Genomic DNA, 16304 nt, shown 5'->3' with positions numbered 1-16304 from the left:
TGCTAACGTGCCTTATCGCCTGTTTTTGGACCGCATCACCGATCTGGCTGGTCGTTGAGAATATCGCGAAGTGGTGTTATTGTTAGTTTTTGGACGGGAACGCCTAGTCTGCATATGATTAGTCGTCGCTGTCAGCCTTGGCAATGTTTTTAGGGGCAGCTATTGCAGGTAAACTGCCGATGTTGACTGTTAGCGCAGGCTTGTGAATAGGGCGATAAATCTATCGCCACTTTTGTGGCAGAAAAGTGCCGCTAAATCGGCGATGAGTCCTTGAGAATATGCCCCCATGTTTAAGATTATTTTGGTATTACTATTACACCGTAATGTAAAGTAGAATATAAGATGAAGGCCTCGCGTTATGTGAATCATTAGCATATCTTTATACTTAAAAAACTGGTTATTCGTGGGTGTCAGATAAAATTACATGCACTAACTGCTTTGTGAAACCGACCAACAGCTCTTCCTGACAACAAATATCCCTGATAGCTGCAGCCTTGGGTCTTACATAACTATTTATAGTGTGGGTACAGGAGCTTGAGTGGCACTTGCTGGGGATCCGAGGCTAGCAGCATTATTCTTTGCCAGTATTCCAGGAGCACTGCAGTAGAGGAACTCAGGGAGTAAATGGCGGCATCTCGGGTGGCGCGTGCACTTCCCGGGCAGGAGTAAATCCAGCGGCAGTGCGTGTGCAGCAAAAACCTTAGTAATAAGAAATGCTAGTTACTTGTATAGCCAGTTTTATAAAGTGGCCTTCAAAAAGTTACTGAGTTTTTAGGCGTTGGAGTACCCATTTTGTTTTTTCCCCAACGCCTACCTAACACACAGTGGGTCCCTCACGTGTTCCTAATACACAGCCGGCTCCACCGCCAGGCTTTCCTGTTCCACATGGAAGTTCAAAACTATAGCAGCATCTGACTGATTGGGGAGGGTCTCACGCTTTGATTCACCCTTGGCCCGCCCCGCCTCTTATGTTTATGGAGCTATGTCAGCTCCTCCCTGGGGCACAACACTGAATGCCCGAATACAAGCAAATACATTGGCATTGAAGAATATTGCGCCCACCATCCTGAGGTCACAAAGCTGCCCTGTGCCTCCAAAAAACTGCAGGGCTACTCTAATTCCCCCCATGTTGGTGGTTATGAATAGGGCTATTTCTAGTGGGACTTTCCCAGCCTCCTGGAAAACTGCTATTGTGAAGCCCCTCCTAAAAAAGGCCACTTTGGATCCTGGGACCCTAAAGAACTTTCGTCCCATCTCCCTCCTCCCTGCCCCGGCCAAGATGTTGGAGGCTCACCTGAATTTTCATCTCAGCTCCTTTCTTGACAAAACCTGCCTGCTTGATCCATCCCAGCACGGTTTCAGAAAGGAGCATAGCACCGAGTCAGCTCTTACAGTGGTGGTCAATAACATCCGTGCTAAGGTCGACAGGGGGCAGACTACGCTTCTGATCCTGCTCGACCTTACAGCCGCATTTGACACCCTGTCCCCTACCATCTTGGCCTCCCGACTTGGCGAGATGGGGGTGGAGGGGCTGGCTCTCAGTCTCCTAACCTCCTTTCTCAATAATAGGGAGCAAAGGGTAAAACTGGGTGACTTCCTCTCCACCACCAAGCCCTTGCATTGTGGGGTCCCTCAGGGCTCTTCTTTGAGCCCCACTCTTTTCAACGTTTATGTGGCTCCACTTGCTAGGCTTGTCAGATCTTTTGGATTGGAAGTGCTCTCGTATGCCGACGACACCTAAATTATGGTCTCCCTGTCACAATCTGTTGGGTCTATGGCCCTCAATTTTAAGAACTGCATGGGGGCCGTGGCAGGTTGGATGACGTCAAACTTCCTAAAGTTGAACGGGGAGAAGACTGAAATCCTTGTGTTTGGGGGAAAGAAAGAGGTCTGGTCAGCCGACTGGTGGCCATCGGCTCTGGGAGTATGCCCACAGCCTTCCTCCGTTGCCCGTAACTTGGGAGTCCTATTTGATACTTCACTTGCCTTTGACAAGCAAGTGAATAGGACTGTTTCCACCTGCTGTGGGGTTCTTAGGGTGTTGAGAAAGCTCACCCACTACCTTTCCCCTGATGCTCGGAAACAAGTCTCGGTTGCCCTTCTATCCTCGCTCCTGGACTATTGTAATGCCCTCTATCTTGGGATGAGCAACAACCTGGTCCATCGGCTGCAAGTTGTTCAGAACGCGGCAGCAAGGTTTGTCGTTAACGCCCCTAGACGCTCCTTTGGAACTGCCATCAGGAAACATCTTCACTGGCTCCCGGCCCATGCCAGGATAAAATTCAAAACCTTGATCATCATCTATCGGGCTCTTCATGACGCAGGGGCAGAGGGCATTAGGTCTCTGGTGTCGTACTACACCCCAGGTAGGGCCCTGCGATCCTCCAGTCTGAAGTTGCTAACTGTCCCCCGCTTTGCGAAAGCAAGGTGGGGAGGTAGGGCCTTCTTTGCCCTTGCCCCTAGACTCTGGAATGAGCTTCCCCCTGATCTCAGGAATCAGGAATCTTTTTTCTTGTTTCGCCGAGCTCTCAAAACCTTCCTCTTTTCTGAAGCTTACCCCTAAAGTTCTTTTTTCTCTAGATTTGGCTGATTGTTTTCCATCATTTGCACCTTGACGCCTTGGGGCAAAGTAGCGCATTACTTATTCCCGATCAATCAATCAATCAATCAAAGCGCAAAGCACTGTCAGGCACATGCGCAGCTGCACCCCCTCGATATTTAGATAATTAGTTCCTGCAGCTGAGATCCACTGAGCCTTTTGTTAAAGCAGCCTGGTGGATTTTACCTACTGTTTATTGTTAGTGGGGCAACGCCCGCAGCTCTCCTTAATACAAATTGCCCTTGACTGAATTTCGGCTGGTCATTCCAGTCCGAAATTCTCAATATTCCATTTCGATCTTTTTTTATCTCTTATGTTTTCTTGCTTCGTTTGAGCTAATGCAACCTTCCAGTAAACAGATATAGCTGAAAGAGCCACTTCTGAATTTTAAACGGAAATATTTTTCAGTCTCCTTGAGTGTGTTCAGAATGTGGTCGATACCTTTTTGGGACATTAGGAGAGGTTGTGCATTCATGTCATGACATCATACTCCTGAAGCTGATATCTCTTTTGACGATTGTATTAAGAAATTCTATGGCTTGAATAAGAGTGATTGGCATAGGTGTGCTGTATGGACTGTAAATTAGTAAGACCTTTTTTCTTCATACTAGAGATACACCATCCAGCGTTTGTATTTTTTTAGTGTGCTGATGACATAGTCCTCACGGCAAACCTACAATCATTTTGCCAGCCGAAAGCTGTGAAAGCTATTGGAGGCCGTTCCTTAATGGAACAATAAATGTTACATGATTGCTTTTTCAGTACTACAAATTTTGAAGGCATTGAACCTAACAGACAACCTGTTATACAGACGTGTTTTGCCTTTAAACGTACATCCTCCAAAACCATAAGTCCACGTGGAAACGATAGTCACAGTGCACAGGAATGTTAAACAAGGACCAGAACTGTGAAGGCATTTATTGTACCCCAAATGTCATCTACTTCTCTCAACCAAATAATGAAATGTGGATCATAGGAATCAGCCTTGTATGGTATTTTACACCATAAATGGACGGACGGCTTTTCGTCTAAAAAATGTAATAGAAACAGTTTAATCAAAAAACTCCGAACATAATTTTTAAAGCACAAGGACGTGTGAGGATTTAGAGGCAAATGCTTGTCAATTACTTTCCACATGAATCAGAAATAAATCAAATGTTCCTCCCATTTCGTAGCAGTCTCTGAGCAGATTTGCAGCATCCACCCACTCCCAAACACCGAAAATACTGCGTTTGTGTGTCCAGATTTGGATTTTCTTTGCAACACAAGGAACCCAGGGGATAAAACAAAAACAACCGCTCTGTAATCCAATAAAAAACAAAGATGTATGGGCTGCTGTGATTTTATGGTGAACTGGGAGGCAGCAGAACATGTGAGGAGTGGACATGTGAAGTGATCAAGAAACACATGGAGTAGAGTGGCAGAAAACTCATGACTTCAGGGAAGTGGTTCTGAAAAAACAGAAAAGAAAAAGTAGTTCCCTGATGAGAGCCATGGAAGGGTACCAGTCATTGATTCAGAAGTATGGCAAAGAAGCTACACGTCATAAGAGTGACAAATATATGCAAAGGAAGGAGGAAAGCCACTGAATGAGAATACAAATAAGTATTTGTAATGCAATAGGTCTCGCATGTGAGAGAGTTAGAGCTATTGGCATTGTAAATGACAATGTCTTTTTGCATGGTGAATAGATGGGGTGAAAGATGCACAGAAAAGATAGAAAGGAAGTTAGAGAGGGTGTTGGATCTGGGGGTCTCTAGTTGGCAGGGTAGGTCCCACTGTCCAAGTAGGGACCCTTGCTTCTAGTCAGGGAAAGGGGGATACACTGTTAAGATAACCCCTGCTCACCCTGTAGGTAGCTTGGCCTGAGCAGTCTAGGCTATCAAAGGCAATGTGTAAAGTATTTGTACCAACACAGTGAAAACACCACAGATTTACTCTACACCAGTTTTACAAAAAAAAAAGGTATCTTTACTAAAAACTTCACAAGACCAAATACTACAGAAAAACCACCATACAATTAAAAAGGTTACTTTAAAGATAGTTCATGAGTTTGTAGAAAGTACTCCAGGATGTAAACATCAGTGTCCTGCACAATGCGACTCTCAATGCCCAACAGTACCTGTAGTTGCGCTAAGGTTCCCAAAAGCTATGACAATGGAGATGGCAAAGGCGATGCGATACTCCTGAGACCTTGGGGAGGCTTTGCAGCAGCCCTGCTTCACGCAGCAGAGGTGGATGCGCCAGCTCCGATCTGTAGGGGGAGGATGCGATGACTTTGGCTTTCGTTGCATAGGTTTCTTATGGGGAAGCTTCACACACAGGTACGGTGCGACGACCGGGGATGGTGACGATCTTTCATGCGGCGTGATGCGCGGCACTGCGTTGACTTCTGGCGCCGTAACCCTCGATGCGCCACGGGACGGGACTCTACGTCGACGCACGCAGCGACTGGATACTTTCACGCACCGGCAGTGGTGCGGCCTGCAACCAGGTTCTGCGACGACCTTCGCAGTGTCAGAAATCTTCGCGCACCGGGACGATGCTCGACGCACTCGGTGATGCGGGGACTCTGGGTGCTGCGATGGCGCCGCAATGAAATTCTTCTTGCACTCTCGATCTTGCGACTCTCAACCGGATGATGCGACCCTCAAACGGATGATGCGATGGGTAACAGTTACTCTTGTCCACGCTTTCTGCTTTCCAGCTCCCAAACACAGCCAAACGACCTCCTGAGGCCCCCAGACTAGGCAAGCACTCCAAGGCAGGTCAGGACTCCCTCAGCAGAGTTCCAGGGGAGCTGGTGGTGAAGTCCTTTTGTTCCTGGGACTTCTTAACAGGGAGCCAGCTCTCCTCAGGCCCTTGGAGATCAGAATTTAAAGAAGGGAACACAGCAGAGTCCTTCCCCTCTCCTTGGCAGCAAAGCAAAACAGCAAGCAGGCAGTCTTCTCCTCTTCAGTTCCTTCCAGCTTTCTCCTTGGCAGAGGTTCCTTCTTAGTTCCACAGTGATCTAAAGTTTAGGTGTCTGGGGTCTTCTTCTTATACCCCTCCAAGTCTTTGTCTCTCTTTGTTTCAGTGGGGGGATTCCCCTGCTCAAACCGGTTCCTGGGTGTGCTCTGCCCTGGAGCACCTCGTTCCTTTCAGAGTGAGGGGCAGGGTCGTTAGACGCTCAGCAGGAGGTGGAGCCTTCTTTGTGCTGGCAGAGGCAGAGTCCTCAACCTGGCCAGCAGGGGGTGGAGCCGGCATTGTGCTGGCAGAGGCAGCCCTATTCAAACCCAGGGGCTACTCCTCCCACCCATCTAGAGCAGATCTCCCTCTTCACCCTGCTGCTGACTCATCCAGACTCCTGGAGCCACCTAGCCCATCACATGACACCAGTCAGCCAATCTGCACACCGGCACACAGGAAGGTTAAACAGGAGAATAGCTACTTTCTAAAAAGTGCTATTCTCACACAGTGAATTTAAAAACTATCTTTCTAAAAAGATGTACAATTAAATTCTGAACACAAAGATGCCAAACTTGGATTTTCTATCTTGCATTTAGGGTAAGATAGGCATGTAAACAGCCTCCCCCCTTCTGTCGTATGGGTAAGATAGCCTCTCAGCAGTGAAAAACGACAATGGCTGTAATTCACTACCAGGGCATGTTACACACCTCAGTACATGTCCTACCTTTCAGATACACTGCACCCAGCCCATGGGGGTACCTAGTGCCACCATAGGGATGCCTTACATGTACAGAAAGGGAAGGATAAGGCCTGGCCAGTGGGTGCACTGGCCAGGTCGACATGGCAGTCCTGGACTGCACATGGCACTGCAAGCAGGCCTAAGACATCATTTTAGCGCTACTCCTGTGGGTGGCACAATCAGTGCTCCAGCCCACTAGTAGCATTTGTACTACCAGCCCTGGCACTCTCAGTGCACTTTACTAGGGCCTTACAGGTAGAACAAATATGCCAAACATGTATAGCCAATTACATCACAATTTCCCTAGGGAGAACTTAAACTTTGACACTGATCAGCAGTGGCAAAGTGCCCAAAGCATCTATACCAGTAAAAACGACACCCAGCATAGCATCAAAAATACAGGAGGTAGAGGCAAAAAGTCAGGGGTAACCACGCCAAAAGATGCCAGGTCTAACACGTGTCCCCTCCAGCTGAAATGTGGGGAGAACTACCCACCCTCTTGGGAGTTCTCATCACTAAGGCGGAAAAACCTGAACACACCGTCAGCGTTGGCGTGGTCTGTACCGGGACAGTGTTCCACCGTGAAGTCCATCCCCTGTAGGGAAATGGACCACCTCAACAGCTTAGGATTCTCACCCCTCATCTGCATCAACCATCTAAGGGGCCTGTGGTCTTTGTGAACCCGGAAGTGAGTCCCAAACAAGTGGGGTCTCAGCTTCTTCAGAGCCCAGACCACAGCAAAAGCTTACCTCTCAATAGCACTCCACCTCTGTTCCCTGGGAAGTAGCCTCCTGCTAAGGAAAGCTACCGGTTGGTCCAAGTCCTCATCATTTAGTTGTGAGAACACTCCTCCCACTCCATGCTCAGAAGCGTCTGTCTGCACTATGAATTCCTTGGAGAAGTCAGGCACCTTGAGTACAGGTGCTGTACACATGGCCTCCTTCAGGGCATCAAAAGCTTCTTGGCAGGCACTGGTCCAAATCACTCTCTTGGGTAACTTCTTGGAAGTTAGTTCTGTCAAGGGAGCAACAATGGTGCCATACCCCTTGACAAAACGGCGATAGTACCCGGTGAGTCCTAAGAAGGCTCTCACCTCTGTCTGGGTCCTGGGGGGTTCCCAAGCCCGGATGGTATCTATCTTGGCTTGTAGGGGTACCACCTGGCCGCTTCCTACCTGGTGTCCCAAATACACCACTGTACCCTGCCCTATCTGGCATTTACTGGCCTTGATAGTGAGGCCTGCCCTGTGCAGAGCCTTCAACACTGCGCAGAGGTGTTGCAAGTGTTCTTCCCAAGCGGAGCTGAACACAGCAATGTCATCCAGATATGCGGCGCTGAATTGCTCCAGCCTGGACAGTACCTGGTTGACCAGTCTCTGGAATGTGGCAGGGGCGTTCTTCAATCCAAAGGGCATGACATGGAACTAGAAGTGCCCCTCTGGCGTTGAAAACGCAGACCTCTCTTTGGCCCCATCAGTTAAGGCAATCTGCCAGTACCCAGAAGTTAAATCAAACGTACTGAGGTAGTTGGCAGCTCCCAACCGATCCACAAGCTCATCAGCTCTGGGGATGGGGTGTGCGTCAGTCTTCGTGACCGCATTGAGCCCACGGTAGTCCACACAAAACCTAAGTACTGGAGTGGCACCTGGTGCAGCAGCTTTTGGTACAAGTACCACTGGGCTAGCCCAGGGGCTGCTGGAGGGCTCAATCACCCTGTTGTAATGTTTAATCTTCCCCATTGGTCTTTCCCGTCCTCCCCTCTCCATTGTCCTTTCCCGTTTTGACCGTTTAGAATGTTGGTAAGATTCTATTGCAGGCGCCCAGCGGTAACGGTCATTCTGGGCTATGGATATCGGTACCAGCAGGTTGAATAAAGTGAGCTGTACTTACAGTGACGGAGTCTGCTGAATTATTTCACTGGCGACGAGTGTTGCGTGAAGGGCAACCATCGATATTCCCTTCGTGTGTGGCCCAGAGGCACTACGGATCTTCACTGTTCCAGTTGGGATTTTCGGAACAAGGAGTGCTGTTGACGCGAAGTCTTCAGAATCTTCGGCGGCAGTGAAGGGTTAAGGGCGCCGCTTCTTCCGTGAACCAGCGAGCACAACCCAGGGGAGGAGCGTGTTGAATACATCCGGGTTGTGAGTAACCTGAGGAAGCAGCGCGGTGAGGGGCGTCGCCACAGCGTGACGAGAACGAGATTCATGTCTGTGCAGCTGTGAGGATGATGAAGTCATCCGGGTCATAACTGGTTGTGAGGAAGTTGTTCCAGCAGTTCTTATCTGCTATCAGTTCCGGGTGGTTACGTGTCTCGTCTAATGTTGTGGTGGATGCAGCGATCTTCGTGAAGTAAGGGAAATAAACGGCGAGTTCGCAGTTTTGTGCCGCATTGATAACTCTGGCAAATTATACTAGGGGGCAATACTATCCTCTGAATGTGTAGCGGTGAATTTTTACACCATGTACTTTGTTTATGAGGTGAAGTGACGTGAAATTTTTAGAGCTGTTGGAAGCTGCGTAGTGACAGGAACAGTAACAGTTGGAAATCCCACAGTTCTTCAAGCAGATAGAGTAATAATTTGAGTCTACTGTTATTCTATTCTATTAAGCACATTAGGTAGTGTATTGAGCAACATGGCGGCAGCAAGTATGAGCCAACCGCCTCCATTCCTGTCAGAAGCCGGGGAACCCAGTATGACATGGAAAAACTGGAAAAAAGGTTTTGAGACTTATCTAATAGCTATTGGCGCAAGTGGGTTTTCAGCACTACGTAGACAGCATATTTTGCTTCATAATCTGGGAGCGGAGGGAAGAAAAGTTTTTGATAGTCTGCCAGATATTGAGGAAGATGACGAGGAAATGGAGGAAAGAGATGTGTATAATGTCACTTTGAGAAAGTTGGAATTACAGTTTGCGGATGAGATTAATGTGGTTCTGGAAAGACACAAGTTCTATGGAAGAGTCCAAGGGAAAAACGAAAGTGTGAGCAATTATATTGCCATCCTGAGAGGGTTGGCCAATACGTGTGAGTTCAATGAGTTGACGGATTCGCTCATAAGAGATCAGTTAGTGAGATGCACTAACAATAAGAAAATACAGGAAAAATTGTTAGTTGGGAATCCGGATTTAAGGAAGGCCATAGAAATTGCCAAGAGCATTGAGCACACGGCTGTTTGTATAAAAGAAATGTCTGTCTCTAGTGACAAGGATGTGAATAAAATAAGCGAGGAACTGAAACAGGTTTGTGCTGTAAACAGTAAGAAGAAGTATGAAAATTTTAATGAGCACCAGAAGAAAACATTGACAATGGATAACAAGTTGAAATGTTTTAGGTGCGGCAGCACTAGTCATTTAGCAAATAGTTTGGGATGTTGGGCAAGATCGGCATTGTGCAGAAAATGTAACCGCAAGGGACATTTTGCGCGTATGTGTAAAGACATGACGGAGAAAAATGTAAATACCATTGATCAGCAAGATGAGAGTAATAGTAGATTTGTATTACAGGTCAAAGTTGAAAGGAATATGAGTGTGAATAATGTAGACTTACCCAAATGTGAAATAGAATTAGAAGGGAGGAAAGTAGAAGTCTATGCTGATTCATGCTCCCCTTTTACATTCATTAATAGTGAAACATTTCTATCTAAATTTGATGAGAAAGTTGTGTCGCTCATTGAACCAGACGTGGTTCCTGTGGGATACAACAAGGATCCTATACCACTAGTAGGTATGGCTGTTATGAGGATCATGATCAAGGGACGCAGCACAGTAGGTAAGGTGTATGTAGCCAAGAAGGGTTCGAACCTTTTAGGGTGGGCACACCAAAAAGATCTTGGTATCAAACTTGATCCCAGTGCTGAAATTCCTGTTCTTCTGGTGGATAGATCCATTTGTGGCACTGATTTAATTAAAGAATTCCCTGAGGTAATTACAGAGAAATTAGGATGTCTGAAGGAGTACCAACACAAAATAATCTTAAAGGATAATGCTAAACCTGTAGCATATAAATGTAGAAATGTGCCTATTTTACTTAAGGAACCCCTCAAACAAGAATTAGAGAAGTTAGTCAGACAGAATGTCATTGAACCCATTGAAAGTGCGGAGTGGGTTGCTCCCATTGTTATTACTTCTAAGGCCGACAACAAAGCTATAAGATTATGCATTGATTTGAGGGAGTTGAATAACAATATATGGATTGATAGACATCCTCTACCCAACATCAATGAGATGTTAAGTCAAATAGGTGAGGCTGAGTTCTTTTCTGTAATTGATTTGTCATCAGCATACCATCAGATTGAGTTACACCCCGATAGTAAACCTTTAACATCGTTTATAACACCTCTTGGGGCGTTCAGGTTTCGAAGGATGCCGATTGGTCTGGCTTCTGCGGCTGCAGTTTTCCAGAGAGCGATGCAAGGTATTCTCAAAGGTATAGACTCTGTGTTGTGCTTCCAAGATGACTTATTAATTTTTGGGAAAGACGAAAAGGAACACAATGAGAATTTCAGGAAAGTGTTAAGTAGGCTAAAGGGAGCGGGCCTGACTTTGAGGAAAGAGAAATGTCAGATTGGTGTAAGATCTGTGACCTATTTAGGACATGTAATATCGTGTGAGGGAATAAAACCTAAAATCAATCTGATAAATGCGATCAAGTCAGCACCTACACCTACCACTAAAGATGAAGTAAAATCCTTTCTAGGGTTGTCGGAATATTATTCCAAGTTTGTAAAAAATGTTGCGGGCATTACGCATCCTTTGAGACTATTGTTAAAGAAAGATGTCAAATTTGCATGGGACAAGGACTGCGAGAAGGCATTCCATGACCTTAAAGAAGGAATCAGTAACGCACCTTTCTTAGGACATTTTGATACATGCAAATCCACCATACTCACCACTGATGCCAGTACCAAGGGGTTAGGGGCAACTTTGAGCCAGTTGGTTGATGGGGTAGAAAGAATTGTGGCTTTTGCTTCCAGGTCACTGTCTGAGGCGGAGGCACGTTACTCAGTAGTAGAAAGGGAGGCATTGGCATGCTTTTGGGCCGTTAAACATTTCAGGGTGTTCTTATGGGGTATCCCATTTGTTATAAAAACGGACCACAAGCCTTTGGTGAATGCTTTTTCTGTCAAAAATATTGAAAGGACCACACCTAGAATTTCAAGATGGTTCCTAGGGTTGGAAGGGTATAACTTTAGAATTGTTTACATTCCAGGACCCAGCAATCATGCAGCGGATTTTTTGTCTAGATTACCCCTACAAGCCTCTGGAGAAGATTTTTATGGGGTGGATGAATTTGTGGTGGCAAGTGTGATGGACGGCATTCAGGAAGATGAGTGGAAGGTGAGTGTTGGCGGTGATCCTGCTCTTAGGAGTGTGAAGGAATTTGTAACCAAAGGGTGGCCCAGTGGATGCTCAGGAGTAGATAACAGTATAAGAGGATATTGGGATGTGAGAGATGAGCTCTTTATACAGGATGATAATGTGTATAGAGGGAGTAAACTTGTACCTCCAGAAAACTTACGTGAGAAAATTGTATTGTTAGCCCATGAAGGACACCTAGGTTGTAGTCTCACAAAAAACAAGATCAGATTACACTACTGGTGGCCAGGCATGGATTCCATGGTGGAGAGGAATATAAGACAATGTGTGAGTTGTGCTTATAGTGATAAAAGTAAACATATACAACAGGGGAAGATTTCAGCTGTGGAAGTTCCTGATGCACCTTGGAATAAATTGGCGTTGGATATTATTGGGCCCATTGATGTCAAGGGATTAAATGGTAAATTTATCCTAACGTTAGTAGATTACCACTCAAAATGGGATGAGATTAAAATTGTTGAGAGTGTAGTTACCGGTATTGTCATCAAGTTCCTCCAAGAGGTATTTAGAAAGGAAGGTATACCTAAAGTTTTGATTACGGACAATGGTGTTCAATTCACGTCTGTGTTGATGAAAGAGTTTTTGCACACCTTTTCTGTGAAGCATCAATATTCTGCACTGTATTGTCCTAGGGCTAATGGCCTTGTGGAACGGGTGAACAGAATGATCAAGGATTGCATTCAATTAAACACTATAAAAGGAGTTGACATAAAGACTGAATTAGACAATATGATTTGGTCATATTTGATAACACCCCATTCCATAACTAAGGTTACACCTTTTAAGGCCCTTAAAGGAAGGGAACCTGGCACCAGATTAAGTCCTTTATGGCTGGTGGGAAATGACTTAGGGGCAGTCAATAGAGACGAGATAATGGAAAGAGTACAGCGCCATCAAGGGCGTTACATTGATAGGTACAACTCAAAAGTACCAGAGAAGAAGACTAGCTGGGAAGTGGGGGAATGGGTAAGGGTGAAACTTCCCAGACACACACTTTCAGGTAGCTCCAAGTATTCTGAAAGGAAAAGAATTACTAAAGTGTTCAAAAATGTGGTTTGTCTTGAAGATGGGCAAGTTTGGAGTCAGGACAGAATTGTCAGAGATAACAGCATCAATGTGTGTGACCCTCTTCGAGAGCAAGCTCAAAGAGCCATGGAACAATCTACTTCCAGTTCCGGAGGGAGGGATTTAAGAAACCAATGCAAGAAGCCAATATGGCATAGAGACTACAGTATGACATAATGGTTTGTTTCCACATATTTTGAGTTTCCTTCCGGTTCTGACAATTTGTGATATAGAAATGTATGTAGCCATTGTGACAGAGTTCCTCTGTTTGACTATATCGTTGTTTCCACGACATATTTATTGTACTTCAAATATCTTATAGGAAGGAGATGTGTTGTAATGTTTAATCTTCCCCATTGGTCTTTCCCGTCCTCCCCTCTCCATTGTCCTTTCCCGTTTTGACCGTTTAGAATGTTGGTAAGATTCTATTGCAGGCGCCCAGCGGTAACGGTCATTCTGGGCTATGGATATTGGTACCAGCAGGTTGAATAAAGTGAGCTGTACTTACAGTGACGGAGTCTGCTGAATTATTTCACACCCCTACTTCCAACATCTTAGAAACCTCCTTCTTGATGCTGGCCCCGACCTTGTCAGCCACCCGGTAAAACTTTTGTTTTACAGGCATGCTATCTCCAGTGTCCACATCATGGACACACCAGTTGGTGATACCGGGGGTCAGGGAGAACAGGGATGCAAACTGACCCAACACATGGCGACAGTCCCTCTGCTGTTCTGGGTTTAGGGTGGGTGAGAGGACCACTCCATCCACTGACCCATCTTGCTCCTTAGCTTCCAGGAGGTCAAGAAGAGGATCGCTATCCTCCTCCATCCATGCATCTGTAGCAAGTAGCATTGTTACTTCAGACCTCTCAAAATGGGGTTTGAGGCGGTTCACATGTAGGACCCTCATGGGGTTCCTGGGAGACCGCAAGTTGACCAGGTAGGTCACTTCACTCTTGCGCTCCACCACCTCATATGGCCCAGTCCACTTGTCTTGGAGCGTGCAAGGCTCCACTGGTGCCATCACCCACACCATCTGCCCAGGTTGAAACTCCACCAGAGTGGTATGCTGGTCATACCATCTCTTCATCTCATCCTGGCTGGCTTCCAGGTTTGCCTGAGCGAGCGTCCTGAAGCGCTGTGTCTGGTTGCGGATGGCCAGCACATGCCGGCGGGAAGGCTGCCCTTGTGCTGCTCGACCTGTCGGCAGCCTTTGATACTGTCCCCCACTCACTGTTGCTTGACAGACTCTCGGAGATTGGTGTGTCGGGAGCGGTTTGGGGCTGGATCAAATCTTTTCTGGATGGCCGCTACCAACAAGTCTGGATACCCCCGGCGGCTTCATCACCTCTTCTCGTTGGCACGGGTGTTCCCCAGGGTTCCTCCCTTAGCCCCCTCCTATTTAATATCTATCTCACTCCTCTGGTCTTTTTAGCAGAGAGGCTGGGAGCTAAGGTCATTGCATATGCCGACGATATGCAACTTTTGTTCACTTGGGACAAACAGAGGTCATCGGTGGCCCATGTGCAGAGGTGTCTTTCCTCGGTCTTCAAATGGATGGCGTCGGCACATTTAAAATGCAATGAGGATAAATCCGAGGTCTTGATGTTTGGTGACTTCCCCTCTGGATTTAGAGAGTCTATCTGGCCGCCTGAGTTCCCACTGCCTGTTTCAAACAGCAAAACCTGGGCATCTATTTTGACAGTAACCTTTCCTTTTCTAGCCAGGTTACTCGTTTGACAGGCTGCTGTTTCGGTCTTCTCAAAATTTTGAGAAAATTTCTTCCGTTGCTTCCTCAAGCGGCTAGGGAATCTGTGGTGCGGGCACTTATCTTGTCCCGTTTGGATTATGCTAATGCCCTCTATGCTGGGCTCCCAGCTTTTGTACTCAATAAGCTTCAAGTTACCCAGAATGCGGCTGTCCGCATGCTGGGGGGGCTGGGTCCCAGGCAGAGTGTTCATGACTACCGCCGTTCCCTCCATTGGCTTCCGGTCAGGGCCCGGATAGCTTTCAAATCTCTTACCCTTGCTCATCGCGCCCTGTATAGACGGGGGCCGGGTTACCTTCAGAAATGGTTCTCGTTCTACGTGCCGGGGCGACACCTGAGGTCTTCCTCTCTCAGGCTCATGAAGGTACCTCGCTTCCAGCGCCATAGACTAGGTGGCGCTTCCCTGGTTGTGTATGCTGCCCGCGCCTGGAATGCCCTCCCCCTTTCTCTCCGAATGGTTGAAGACTCTGGGGTTTTTAAGAAACTTCTAAAAACTTACCTCTTCTCGTAGTGTTGAGCTTTAATTCTGTCCTCCTTGAACCGCGCCGGGACACTCTCCGAGTATCTGTGCGCGTAATAAAAGTAAATAACATAACATAACATAACATAACATAGCTGAACACTTCCTGGGGGGTTTTCCCAGGGGATTTCTCCCAACCCTCTTTCACCAGACTGAGAGGTCCTCTAACAGGGTGCCCGTACAAAAGCTCAAAGGGACTGAACCCTAGAGACTTTTGGGGTACCTCCCTGTAGGCAAATAATAGGCATGGCAAAAAGACGTCCCACTTCCGTCTCATGGGCTCTGTCAGCCCCATGATCATGCCCTTCAGCGTCCGGTTGAACCTTTCAACCAACCCATTTCCTTGAGGATGGTAAGGAGTGGTGAACTTATAAGTTACCCCACACTCCTCCCACAGACACTTCATATACCTGGAGATGAAGTTGGTACCCCAGTCAGATACCACCTCTCTGGGGAAACCCACATGGGAAAAGATCCCCATCAACGCACGGCCCACCACCGGGGCTGTGGTTGTCCTGAGAGGGATAGCATCCGGGTACCGGGTGGCATGATCCACCAGGAACAGGATGAACCTGTTGCCCAAGGCTGTCCTGGGGTCCAGTGCTCGAAAGGGGTGCTCACTATAGGAAAAAGCTGGAGAGGGCCTTTGAACTTCCCTCCAGCCTTGCCACTTGCCTGGCAAGTCTGGCATGATCTACAAAAGGAACCGATGTCCGTCTTCATCCCGGGCCAGTAAAAGTGGGTGGCAAGCCTTTGTCGGGTCTTGTCCTGCCCGAGATGTCCTGCAAGAGGCACGTCGTGAGCCAGACCCAGTAGGAAGTCTCTGAACCCTGCGGGTACCACCAGGGTACGTGATCCACTGGGCTCAGCAAACCTAGGCTCACTGTACAACAAGTCATTCTCCCAGTAGAGAAAGAAGTTCTTTGGATCAGCACCTGCTGCCTGGTCTGCAACCTGGTGCCGCAGACCTTCAAGAGTAGGGCATGTCTTCTGCGCCTGGCAGAACTCCTCTCTGGAGGGACCACCCTCTTGCTGCCAATGGGTCAGCTCAGGTATGTCTCCCAGCTCAGCTACCTGGTCCCCTGTAGGCTCCAGGGCATCCCCCTCAGGGTCTGCTCCTTCCTGGACCGTGGGAACAGCGGGGTGGACGCACAACGCCCCTTGCCCTTCCTCTTTCTGACAGGGACCTGGGCCACTGTTTCAGGCTCCAGGTCTGCTTCACAACCCTGTCTGGATGCCATGGACCGAGTGGTCACACAGACCCACTCAGGCAATCCCAACATCTCCAA

Source organism: Triturus cristatus, chromosome 11 (assembly GCF_964204655.1).
Source record: "Triturus cristatus chromosome 11, aTriCri1.1, whole genome shotgun sequence".
Taxonomy (NCBI): Eukaryota; Metazoa; Chordata; class Amphibia; order Caudata; family Salamandridae; genus Triturus; species Triturus cristatus.
The sequence above is the reverse complement of the archived record's forward strand: the minus strand, read 5'-3'. Positions refer to the sequence as shown.